Here is a 12,481-nt window from a genome sequence, read left to right as displayed (position 1 = left end):
CCAAAATTCAAACTATATTATAATCTTAATTAAACACAGTCAAAATGTAATCAATACCTTACTGGAAATCTCCTCATGTATATAATATATACATTCAACAATACATCAACTTTGAAGACAAACCCCCCCAAAAATTACAGGGCACAAGCAATCCCAAACATTTAAAAAGAGCATATGGTGAGCAACCAGATCCATCGCAGATTCACCAATCCTAAGCTTATCGCAGAGTCATATAAACCATATAAGCAAATTCCAAATGTATTAAACGACCCGAAAAGAGTTCACTTAGCTTGTGTGGAGCCAAAAAGGAGTCAAAGGTCGTAGAGTATATTCGAAGCAGCAGCGGGGAATTAGACTACTGTCCACAGCATACTGTTTCACCAAGGCGCTTGTAGATACCGAAGCAATGTAGCTCCTTGTACTGCTCTCCGCAGCACTTCTGAAAACTTGGTATTATTCTCTGTCCACAATTCCACTGGACAAACCAGTCTTATTACAGCTCCATGACCAGCGTTATGGATATGGTGTCTCATGATCTCAAACCATGAACGATGATGAAGCGTCACCCAGTCAAAAACTATCTCCCCAAATATCTCCTAATAATTCCTAGCATTCTACTTGCTTTCTTGGCTGCTGCCAGACACTGAGCAGAGGATTTCAAAATATTTTCAATGACAGGGATATACACTTGTTTTAAATGAATGGGTAAAATGCAACAATTGGGTTTATTTTTGTTTCATTTGTTGACCTCCAAAACGAATGAAGAGTACTCGCAATTGAAATAAAAATTGTTCTCTCATTCTGTCTATGGATGTGCTGAGCAAACAGTAGATACAGGCAAGGTTTAACTGGTGACTATAGCTGCCATTTTGCCTAGCAGCTATGCTCCAGATGTACTAGCTTGGGGGTCTTTCAGACATTCTATCTACTTGCCATGTCCCAGATATACCACCTTGGGGGGTCTTGCTTCACCCTGCAGCCATCAGCCATTTATTTGCTTAAACACTGGGTCCTTCCCTGCAACCCCTTTTAAAGCTCCCAAGGATCAATCCACATTCTTGGGACATGGTCATTTTCCAGGATAACAACTGGTCTGCCTCATTTTAAACCATTCTGTGGCCTCATCAGGAGGGTACCAGCTCTTGACAGATCTGATACTGAAGACAGGCAATGTACATATACAGAGTATCGTAAAATCTTCAGTCAGAAGTAAGAAATACAGGCACAACAGAAAACACAGAAACATAGAAAATGACAACAGAAAAGGACCAAATGATTCATCCAATCTGCCCAGCAAGCTTATGGTAGCATCTGCCGCCCCATACAGGTCACCCCCATATTTAGTATCCCAAACTGTTAGGGCCCTTGTTGTTTGCTGTCTGAGTCCAATTCCCCATTAGCTCTTGCCGATGAAGCAGAGCAATGTTGGAGCTGCATAAAAAATATCAGGCTCTTTGGTTAAGGGTAGTAACAGCTGCATCAGCAAGATACCCCAATGCTTACTTGTTTCCCACCATGATTATTTGTTTTCCCAGACCGTAAATTCAATGTCCTTGTTAGTTGCTGTCTGAATCTAATTCCCCTTTTCCCCGTGCTGTTAAAGTGGACAGCAGTAAAGGAGTTGCATCAGAGAGCAATAATGGAGTTGCATCAACCGTATGAAGGCTTATTGGTTAAGGGTAGTAACCACCACATCAGCAAGTTACCCCCATGCACTCCATCCTCTAACCTTTAGGGATCCACAGTGTTTATTCTATGCCCCCCTTGAAATCCTTCATCATTTTTGTCTTCACCACCTCCTCCAGAAGGGCATTCCAGGCATCCACCACCTTCTCCATGAAGAAATATTTCCTGATGGTGGTTCTGAGTCATCCTCCCTGGAGTTTCATTACATGACCTCTAGTTCTACTGATTACCCAAAAGTAATGAAGGAATGCCTTGAGACTTTGGTCTAAAGGGGAGGTGCACGTAAGACAATGGCTTCTTGTTGAGGACAACAAGAAATTTAAGAAGGGGAGAGTGAAACCCACCTCCCAAGGGAGACGGGGTTAAAGACCATGCTACCAGTTAAGTGGAGTGGAGTGATTAGAGCAGTGGGCTACGAACCAGGAGACCAGGGTTCAAGCCCTGCTGTCGCTCCTTGTGACTTTAGGCAAGTCACTTTACTCTCCATCGCCTCAGGTACAAATTTAGGCCTGGATTTATCAAAATGCGATAAGTATCGCATGCGATAGCAAAAGGGGTGTGTTTTATGCTAATATGCAGTTTATCTCAATTTGCGCTAATTACCTATGCGAAGAGCTAGGTTAGTGCAAATTGTAGGTATCTGTATCCCTATGGGAGGCCCACCTAGTAACTTGAGGTGAGGTTTAGGTATTAGTGTAGGGGGTTAGGGGCCACTATGACATTCAACGTGAGACGTACGAACAGAACAGTGGTCTCTTGTGAAGATTTGATGACCTACGGAGAGAGGAAACTCACCCAAAGATGAGATTTGTGCAATGTTCTCTCCACCTAGCTTGATGTTACTCAGGTAGAGAGTCCATCAAGCTAGGTGAAGAGAACATTGCACCAATCCCATCTTTGGGGGAGTTTCCTCTCTCCGTAGGTCATCAAATCTTCACAAGAGACCACTGTTCTGTTCGTACGTCTCACGTTGAATGTCAAAGTGGCCCCTAACCCCCTACACTAATACCTAAACCTCACCTCGAGTTACTAGGTGGGCCTCCCATAGGGATACAAATACCTATCTCTGGAGAGAACATTATGGCTAGTCAGTCTCTCTCTCTCTCTCTTTTCCCACCCCCCACAAGATGGCTCGGCTGGTGCTGCAGGAGCTTCAAACCTACTAAAACAGGCCTTTCAGGAGGCATCGCAAAATGTGCTATCACCTTGCCGCCCCGTAACGCAAGCTATCGCATGGCCTAACGCTACTGAAAAAGGTGTAGTTAAAAATCGGCGTTAAATCTGTGTGATAGCACTTCACAGACTAGCAAACCCAGCCCACTCCTGCCCCTAACTCCCCCTCTTTTTCGGATTTGCATCGCACCATATGACATGATGCTATCGCATGCGTTAAAGGCATTTTCGCAAGCGTTAAGGGCCTATCGCATGCGTTAACAGGGCTTTTCGCATGCAATAAGCCCTTAACGAATGCGAAAACGCCTTATCGCATTTTGATAAATGACCCCCTTAGATTGTAAGCCCTCTGGGGATAGGGAAATACCTACAGTACCTGAATGTAATCCACTTTGAAGTGCTGAAAAAAGTGCAAAAAGCGGAATATAAATATAAATAAATAAAAAATAAATAAATAAGCGAACTGTAGCAGAGAAAAAAAAGAGGACAATGCAGCTATGTAACATGAGCCGTCAGCCCAGGCAACCCAGAATGAGATTGAAAAGGTGGCCAGATCCCTTACTGTGAAGATGATTAAATGACCATTGAATAGATAAGACAGAGACTCAGGTAGCGGATTTGCATGTCACAGCCCCCTGTACTACTGTTGGAAACTTGCAGTGAAAGATCATTTTAAATCATACAGAACTATGACTGAAAAAATCCTACATTGGAGAATTCTGATTGAGAGAGGGATTTAAGAGAAAAATGTACTGCAAAAACAGTCCTAGGAAGCAAATAGATTCTCACCTTATCAAGGGGAGTCAGAACCTTGGGTACACTGTTCACAGACAACAGAAAAAAAAAGGCAGGCAGGATGGAAAGAACTAGACAGCGGCAGATCTGGAGATAGAGCAGTCCACCAGAAGGAAGTGAACCCCATCAGCAGAATGAGCAGTTCTCCAGGAGGAAGGGGATCCCAGCAGCAGATTGGGAGGTGGCCCTGGGTTCTTCTTGAGCAAGGGGACCCCAGTGGCAGATCGACTGGTCCCCCAAGAGGGTGTGAACTACAGCAGCAGATCAAGCGGTACCCCAGGAAGGAGGGGACCCCAGTGACAGGTTCAGAGGCATAATTGGGTTCCCCAGGAGGGCATGGACCCCTGCAGCATTCCAGGAGGTGGAATCAAGTCCCCCAGGAGGGTGTGGACCCCAGCACAGACCAGGAGGTGGAGTCAGGTCCCCAAGAGGGCATGGACCCCAGCGTTGGCACAGACCTTTCAGGCGAATGGAAGCAGCACCAAGGAGATGGCAGCGGTTTAGATACAAAGGATCCCCCCAGGCCAACACTGCTCATCAGCCCAGTTGCATCTTTTCACATGGGGAAAAAGGGGGAGGATAATAACATTTGATTAAGCAGGAACTCAAGAGGTCCATTCTATTCTATATGGTGATATAGTGAGGGGGCCAACAACCCCAAATTGCCAATTAAATATTCTTGCTATCTTGTAGAAATGTATATAGTTGTGTGGCCTAAGACTATTAACCACATGTAGATAAGTGTGCTGTTTGACATCCTATTATTGATGTACATAGTCATGTAGAAATGTATATGCTTATATAGTCTAATAAAACTGTATATATTTGTACATACTGCCAGCCTTGTACACAGTCCCATTTGTTTTCCTGAGAAGAAGGGAGGGAAATACCACCCACTAACATCTTCTTCCCCAGGTGAAGGCACCAAGAACATGAGGACCCTAGGGGGGCTCCTACCATGTCTGTCCTGGACTCGGGAATGCCCCACAAGGTAAGCAGGTAAGCAGAAGTGGAGCCACAGCACGCCATGCCGCTGCTGTAGTGGAGGATGGCTCTCCCAGGTTCTTTTTTTGCAGCTTTGGCCGCATTATTGGAGTGAAGCTGTCCACATCATCCAAGGGATCACCACCCTCATTCTTACCCACCACCAAACAAACACACGGACTGCCTGGGGCACTGGATGGCAACAAGCTTGGCAGTGGCTGTGTCTTAATTCTGCTGAGATTTAAAGCTGGGTTAACTTATGGTATTTCCAAATTAGTTTCTGTGGATATGCTGTATTCTTGCTCCGATGAATCCGTAATAGTGCGAGCGTTCTTGTTCTGCAGCAGACAGAGCTGCTCTACACTGGGATGACATCACCTCCCTTTGAACAGCACTTCAGGCTGTGCTGCCATTTAGCCAGGACAACGTTTTTCTATTAGTCAGTCAAAAGCCCTCCAAAATAGATTTGCGCTGTCAGGAAGGTGAGATCTGTCACTGCTGGGGACTTACATGGACTGCAGAAAATCTATGCTCAGTTTTTCCACTTTTCCTCCTCTCCTGCTGCTCGACAATCCATTTCTTTAAGTAAATATTACGTCATCCCCTCCCCACCAAAAAATAAGCTCCAGACTGCTTTGTATAGTATTGTAGCTTTGCTGTGCTGCTGACCTTTTTACAAATCGTTTTATCCATCTCTGCATCAAGCAAATACAATTTTCTGGACACAAATTAAAATTATACTAGCTATTAGAAAGTTGCTGTGTGGTTTAAGCTCTAAATAAAATAGCTGTGAAATGATATAATCAGATCAGATATAGTAGAACAGAGATGCAACCTATTCTTTAAATGCTACAGTAAGTCACTTTTAATATGCCCTGTCATTTATCAATTATTTTGCTTGGAAGCAAAGGGTAATTGCAAAATCTACTCTACCAAAACGCAACGGTGGAAATGAACTCAATTATTGGATAGAGTCTAATTAATTCCCTGGTGAAATCCTTGCATAACCTCATGGTTCCTTCCCCTACTCCGATCTTGGCCATTTCTCTTCCTCCAAGCCTCCCAAGAAATGAGTCAGAGACACCTTTTCTAGGAGTGTGCATTCAATTTTAACAAATGCTAAAAATGCATTGAATGAGGCTATTTTCATTTCGTTCGAAATGGAGCAAACCAAAAATAGCCTCCTACGAAATTACCCAAAAAATTTGGGAAATTTTCGAGTTCGTGGCAATTAAAAAAAAACCAAAACAGTTCTGCAGCATCTCTGGCTGGCCCTTCCTGATGCCGAGGCTTAGCCCTGGACTGGGGCACAGTATTGAGGCCTAGCCCTGGGCTGATGCAGAGACCTAGGCTTAGGCCTAGGCCGGACCAGCACTGAGGCCTAGGCTTAGACCTGGTGCTATGGTAATTACAAAGCCCCGCTTACTCCCTTCCCAGATCCAGTCACAATGAGTGGAAGTGAGGCCTAGTTGTTTCTGGCACTGTCTACCTGGAGGATGGCATTGAAATGACATCATTTCGGCACCTTCCTCTGTTGCGATCGGTGCCATTTTGTTGTACAGCCATACATTTCTACATTATACCTTCGAGATTAGTTGAATCCAACTATTTGTGGATGGTTTGAGTTGATATTTTTAAAATCATGCAATATTTTATCTCGCAGCCATCAACAACTGAGAGAACAGTAATTACCTCCCCCCCCCCCACTCACCTCAATTGATGGAGAGACTGAGTTGCTAGAATTTCCTACTGCAATTATTAAAGGGTCAGTTCGCAGGAAAATGCCACTAATCTTATGAATTCAACAGAGAATTTTTTTCCAATACATTTTTATCACTGGAAACATCCTCCACATTTGCAAAGATGGCCCAACCTGTTTGCACCCCCTACTGCATATGTTTGAGATGGCTAACCTCATTTTATGCAACCTTTCAGGAATATAATTTTATATCCATTCTCCCTATTTGCCATGCACTTTGAGTTGTTGCGAATAAGTCTCCGAACTATCTGTTCCCTTCCCCCCCCTGTTAATGTTTAGCACTGTCTTTACCCACAATTCTTTTTAAATTATTGGGATTCATTTGTCGTCCACATTAGCCTTATCAATTCTAGTTATAAGCCCTTTATTAATCAGTGGTTCTAGCAGTAACTTCTCAAAAGCAGTAGGTTGTCTATCATAATAGGGTGCTGTCGGGTTTGCTATTCACCCGAATATTTCCAATGCTAAATTTTTCTGCCAGGACATGCAGACACGGAAATGTTCCTTTCTTAAATAACTATTCAAGATGTCTAGCATCATTTTGCTGCAACCACTTGAAGTTACTGAACCTGAGGTGAGCAGGAAGCCACGGGTTGTTCCACAGGGATATCAGGGAAGATCACTGGGAGACAATCCTTTCTTTTGTCACTAGGGCATGCCTTAGCTCTAATACTCCTCTGAAAAAAGGATGATCACCAACCAGCTTCTTCTGCGCTTGATATCATAAATTTAGCAAGTTCTCTAAACAAGTGTTGGAAGAGAGAATTTCTTTTTTCCAAGCCTATCCAATGTTTCACCATATTACAACACTTTTAAGGATATCACGCTAGTAAGTAGCTTCTGCAAATCCTGTCTTTTAACCAGTTTCCAATCCACAAAAGGACACTGCCTCCTAACCCATGACTTTTTAGTTTTCTTAGAAGCCTCCCATGCGGGACTTTGTTGAACACCTTCTGAAAATCCAAATACACTACATCTACCGGTTCAACTTTATCCAAATATTTATTCACCCCTTCAAAAATATATAGGAGTTTTGTGAGGCAAGACTTCCCTTGGGTACATCCATGCTGCCTGTGTCCCATCAAATCATGTCTATCTAAATGTTTTGTGATTTTATTCTTTACAACAGTTTCCACAATTTTTCCCAGTACTGAAGTCAGGCTCACCGGTCTATAGTTTCCCAGATCACTCCTGGAGCTCTTTATAAATATCGGGGTTATATTGGCCACCTTCCAGACTTCAGGTACAACGGATGATTTTAATGATAGCTCACAGTCTGCTTGTGTTTTAACTGCTTAGAATATTTTTGTATCATCTGCAAATATGATCACTTCAGTCACTGCTCCCATTTCCATCTGCAAATGTGATCACCTCACTCATTAATAAATAAGTTAAACAACACAGGTCCCGGTACAGACCCCTAAGGCCACCACTATTTGCCTCCTTCCTCTGGAAAAAATGACCATTTAATCCTATTCTTTCTTTGTTATATTTTAACCAGTTGCCTATCCATAGTAAGATCTCATCTCCTATCCCATGTCATTTTAAGATTTTCAGCTCAACTGGAACTTGCATCTATTGGGCTATTGCCATCATGAAATGTCATTCATGAATAACCAGGAATATTTCTATTTTATACCCCTTCCCCCTCACTTAGTCCAGTCATGAAGGGACAGTCCTTGGCCAAATGTTAAATACCAGGGCTGCTCCTGGAATGCTGCAATTACGGGTCCTAAATGCAAGCACTAGGTGTTGTCATTGCATGATAAGAGGGACTCCCTCCCCTTCTAGTCTGGTCCAGATTGGCATCATTTTGTTCAGCAGGCTTGTACAATAGTTGTGACACCACTCTCCAATATGGTAGGAGCAACCAGGGAATGCTCCTGCCCATGAAGAAAATTTCAAGCAACGGAGCAGATAAGAGGGATTGGAAGAGGGCTGGGAGTTTTTTTTGTTTGTTTTTACAGTGGTGATGGGAATCCAACAATTCTTTTAATTATATTTATTAGCTTTAAAATAAAAATGTGTTTTTGTTGTTTTAAATAAATGAAATGAAACAAAACTAACAGCAAACAACAACAAAAAAAAATAACAGCAAAATGTTAAAAATAAAAACAAAAAAATAAATATTTAAACACACCCCTAATTACCAGCTGGGCTAGCAAACCTTCCAAGTAGCAGTGACAGGACACAGTAAGTTGTGGCACCAGCCAGTTCAGTTGCTGCTAAATTTGACTCCTCTTCTATGGATTGATACCAGTATCAAAAGCATAAAAGCACACCTTGGCATTTACAAGTCTGAGATATTATTCTAACTCTCCTGCAGATTTCTAGTCCTAGGCCTAATTTTAAAGACATAGCAAATTTGTTCAAAGAGTAAAAAAATGAACTGCAAAATAACTATGAAGCAAGTCTTAAGAGGCACAACACTGGAGGCTGAAAGAGACAAAAGACATTTTCTATTCTGTTGTTGTACATGTCCCAAGTAGCTTTCAATGAAGCAGAAAATGGAAGTTATACAGCATGCAATTGTGTTATCAAATTCTAATTGTTTCCATAGAGACATAAAGCAGTAACAAATACACTCAGATATATCATGCTCTAAGAAATGATTTCCTAAATGAAATTTTATTTGCCTTCTGCTATACTTTTATTCTAGTTTTCAGTGCAATTAACTTCGTTTTCTATATTGCTTGAAAAGGCGGGATAAGGTTTTTATAATTACAGCTCTCCAATCCTTCCCAAAGCAATGCTGCTTTAAATCAGCTAAAAACATTTTAATCAGAGAATTGGTTCTTCAGTTACAGGATGACCCTTGGGTTTTCTGGTGGGACCTAAAAGACATTGACGGCGTGCAGTTGTTAGGGTCCTTAAGGAGTTTGGGGCATTGAAATTATTTTTGTATGCTGCTGTTTGGCTGGGAAGCTTTGAATAATTTGGGTACTTTGAAGGTGTGAAATGGTCCATTTACAGAACCTTGAAGATTTGATAGAATGAGATAGGGTGCGGGTTTAGACAGTTTTTTATTTTATGTGTGTCTTTTGTTTATTATTTTGATTATCTATTGGTTGTATTGGTTTTACAACTGCAGTGTAGCACACTTCAAGCACCAATGGTTGATGAAGCATGAGATAAAGATACACGTACCAACATACAGTTAGGGGTAGATTTTAAAAGGTTGCGTGCAGGCGTACATGTGCGCGCTACCCGGCACGCGCACATATACACCCGATTTTAGGCGCGCGCATGTTATAAAATCCTGGGTCGGCGCGTGCAAGGGGGTGCACCGAGGGGGTACGCCGAGCCGCGCTGCTTTCCCCTGTTCCCTCCCAGGCCACTCTGAAATCGGAGCAACCTTAGAGGGAACTTCCCTTCCCCTAACCTTCCCCCCCAGCTCTACTCTAACCTTCCCTTCCCTTTATTTTATCTTTTGTGCCTGCCAGCCAGCTACCGGGTGCACTCCCCGGCACAGCGGCAAATATGGCCGCTGTGCCGGGAGGCTGACCCCGCCCCCAGACTGCCCCTTTAGTAAAGCCCCAGGACTTACATGCATCCAGAGGATTTACGCGCATAACCTTTTTAAAAATCCGGCCCTTATTGTTTCCTGGAGTCAGATTTTAAGTTTTAAAGGAGACCCTTTATAAAAGGATCAAAAATTTTATATTTAAAAAGTAGCAAGCAACCTAATTCATTTTCTTCATAGAAAAGAAAGCAAGAAAGAAGCTTCATTTTACTATATTTGCAAAAGATCAGTGTGAATCTGTGAAGGCAGTAGGAATCGGCTAGAATTAAAGTCCATGTGACATTTAGACTGTTTGGTATAAGCACAATAGATTATAAAAGTGAGACATTTCAGAAGTCTAAGGTCTAAATTAAATTTGTTGATGTTACCTTTGGCTATTTCTGCTCGACAATCTTTCCTGACATGGCATGGTCTGAACAAGGACAGTTCACCAACTTAATAAGAAAACAATGCCTAGGGCATGCGATACCCGACAGTGCTGAAACTGGTCGTAATTTTACATCACAATTTTCCAGAGAATGAATCTTCTTTCCAGCCTTCAGGTAGCTGGATTTCATAACTGATTTTGGTGACAGAAATATGCAGACAGCCACTACATGGGACAGTTAACACTCTCCAAGACATTCTCCAAGCCTGCCCTGGCTCAAAATTGAAATCAACGAGTATTCAAGGTGGTCATAAGAGCCTCATTTTAAATGTCGTAATTTCAAGCCGTACATTTGTCCAAATAAAACAAGTGAACATCAAACCTATCCTATAAACTTGAATGTCTGCATCAGTTAACACAATTAAGAACAGCAGTATGTTAATAAAGCTGCTGGAGAGATAAATGGTTTCTATTAGCGTTCTCATTAGTTTTAACTAGGATTATTTCTTTAGCTATGAGTCATTTATCTCAGCTTCTGCTTTTCCTATTTGCTACTGCATTAAGTTCTTTTATAACTGATTTTCTTCCCCCTAAATCCTTATTTCCCATGAGCCTCTCTCTTTTATGCAGTGCCACAAGCTTGTCCGTATAAAAATGACAAATTCATAGCAGCTAAACAGCAATTTTGCAGTTTTTAAAACAATTTCATACATCAAAGGATTCTATGAATCTGGTAGACATTCTCCTGGAAAAGCTTCCATGCACTAGTCCATTTCATTGTTCATATAGGAAAAAATAATTGATTTGCGATGTAATCAAGTGCAACGAAACCCTTGGCAGCACCCCCCTAAGTTATATAACTGCTGCTGAAAGAACTTACATGATGGAGAATGTCCCAGCCAGACACTAAAAGGGATGCAAGTAGGATTGTCAGCACAATTCTGAAAGGTTTGGCCATTTTTTAAAAATTGCATTTTACTTCCACTGAAAGAAAATCAAAATAGTTCAATACATCTTACCTTCTAGTTATTATGCATTATTATTTTCATATAACCACTGTTTCAATTATCTGATAGAAGAAGGAACAGTAAGATATTTTGCCTTGCGCTCCCTAGAACAAAGAATGAAAAAATGACCATTAGTCATACAGTTTCATAAATCCAATGTTTACTGTAATATTACTAGCAATCTCTTTTTTTTTTTCTGAAACTGTGCAAGACTCTGATATGCTGTATATTAGATTCAATGCTGGATTTAAGATGATGGCGCCCACATGAAGAGGACTTTAAGGTAAGGGGTTCCCTCCTTTTTCTCCCCCTGAAAAGCAAGGAGGTATATGTGTGTGTGTGTGTAGGTTTGTGTGTGTGTTATCCTAAGTTTTGGGTGCCTTCATAATTTCACACCCAAGGCACATGCCTATGTTGTCTATGGCTAAATCCAGCCCTAATTAGATTATCTAAATTGTGGAATCCAGACCTTTGCAAAAACCTTTCCATCAGTTGTCCCTCTGAGGACACTCCGGGAGATTTCCTTTTCCACCCAGAAAGAATAGGCAGTTCCCTTCGAAAACATACCTAGCAAGGAAGAAGATAAATGAATGTCAAGTTCCACAACAGTAACCTTCAATTTGGATTATACCAATGAGCTGCCATATCAGTAAGCGATGTCACTTGCTTCTTGCATACAGTTGGTTGAGTTTCTAAATGTTCTACTGAGTTAGGATGAGTGACATTGATTATTCAACAGTACAGAAAGTTCAAGAGCTATGACCACAGTTTAACTACCAGGCTCTTCTTTGTACCTAATAGAATAATTGATATTTTTTCATTCTAAGGGGCGTAGATTGTGACATTTCTATTCCAGGAACTGAATGTAAACCACATTGTCTCAAATAAGAGTAGTTTTCTCTTTCTCCAGTCTATGACTTTGCCACAGAAAAGAGTTTTGGATAACGCATTAGATTAAAGACAATTTTCTACGTCGCCAACAGTACTGAAAGTGGTATAGAAGATAATTAGATGGCACACACCCAGTATGTGAACTAGTCATATTTTGACTAATGGTAAACATCAATTACATGTGATATTTTCAAAAAGATCTTTTTAATCCAATTTAAAATGTAAGACGTGTTTGTTAGCAGCAGGAGGATTACAATGAGGAAAGCAGAAGAAATAGTATTATATGAATTTTGTGC

Source organism: Rhinatrema bivittatum, chromosome 17, assembly GCF_901001135.1.
Source record: "Rhinatrema bivittatum chromosome 17, aRhiBiv1.1, whole genome shotgun sequence".
In the NCBI taxonomy this organism is placed as follows: Eukaryota; Metazoa; Chordata; class Amphibia; order Gymnophiona; family Rhinatrematidae; genus Rhinatrema; species Rhinatrema bivittatum.
Note: the sequence above shows the minus strand (reverse complement) of the source record.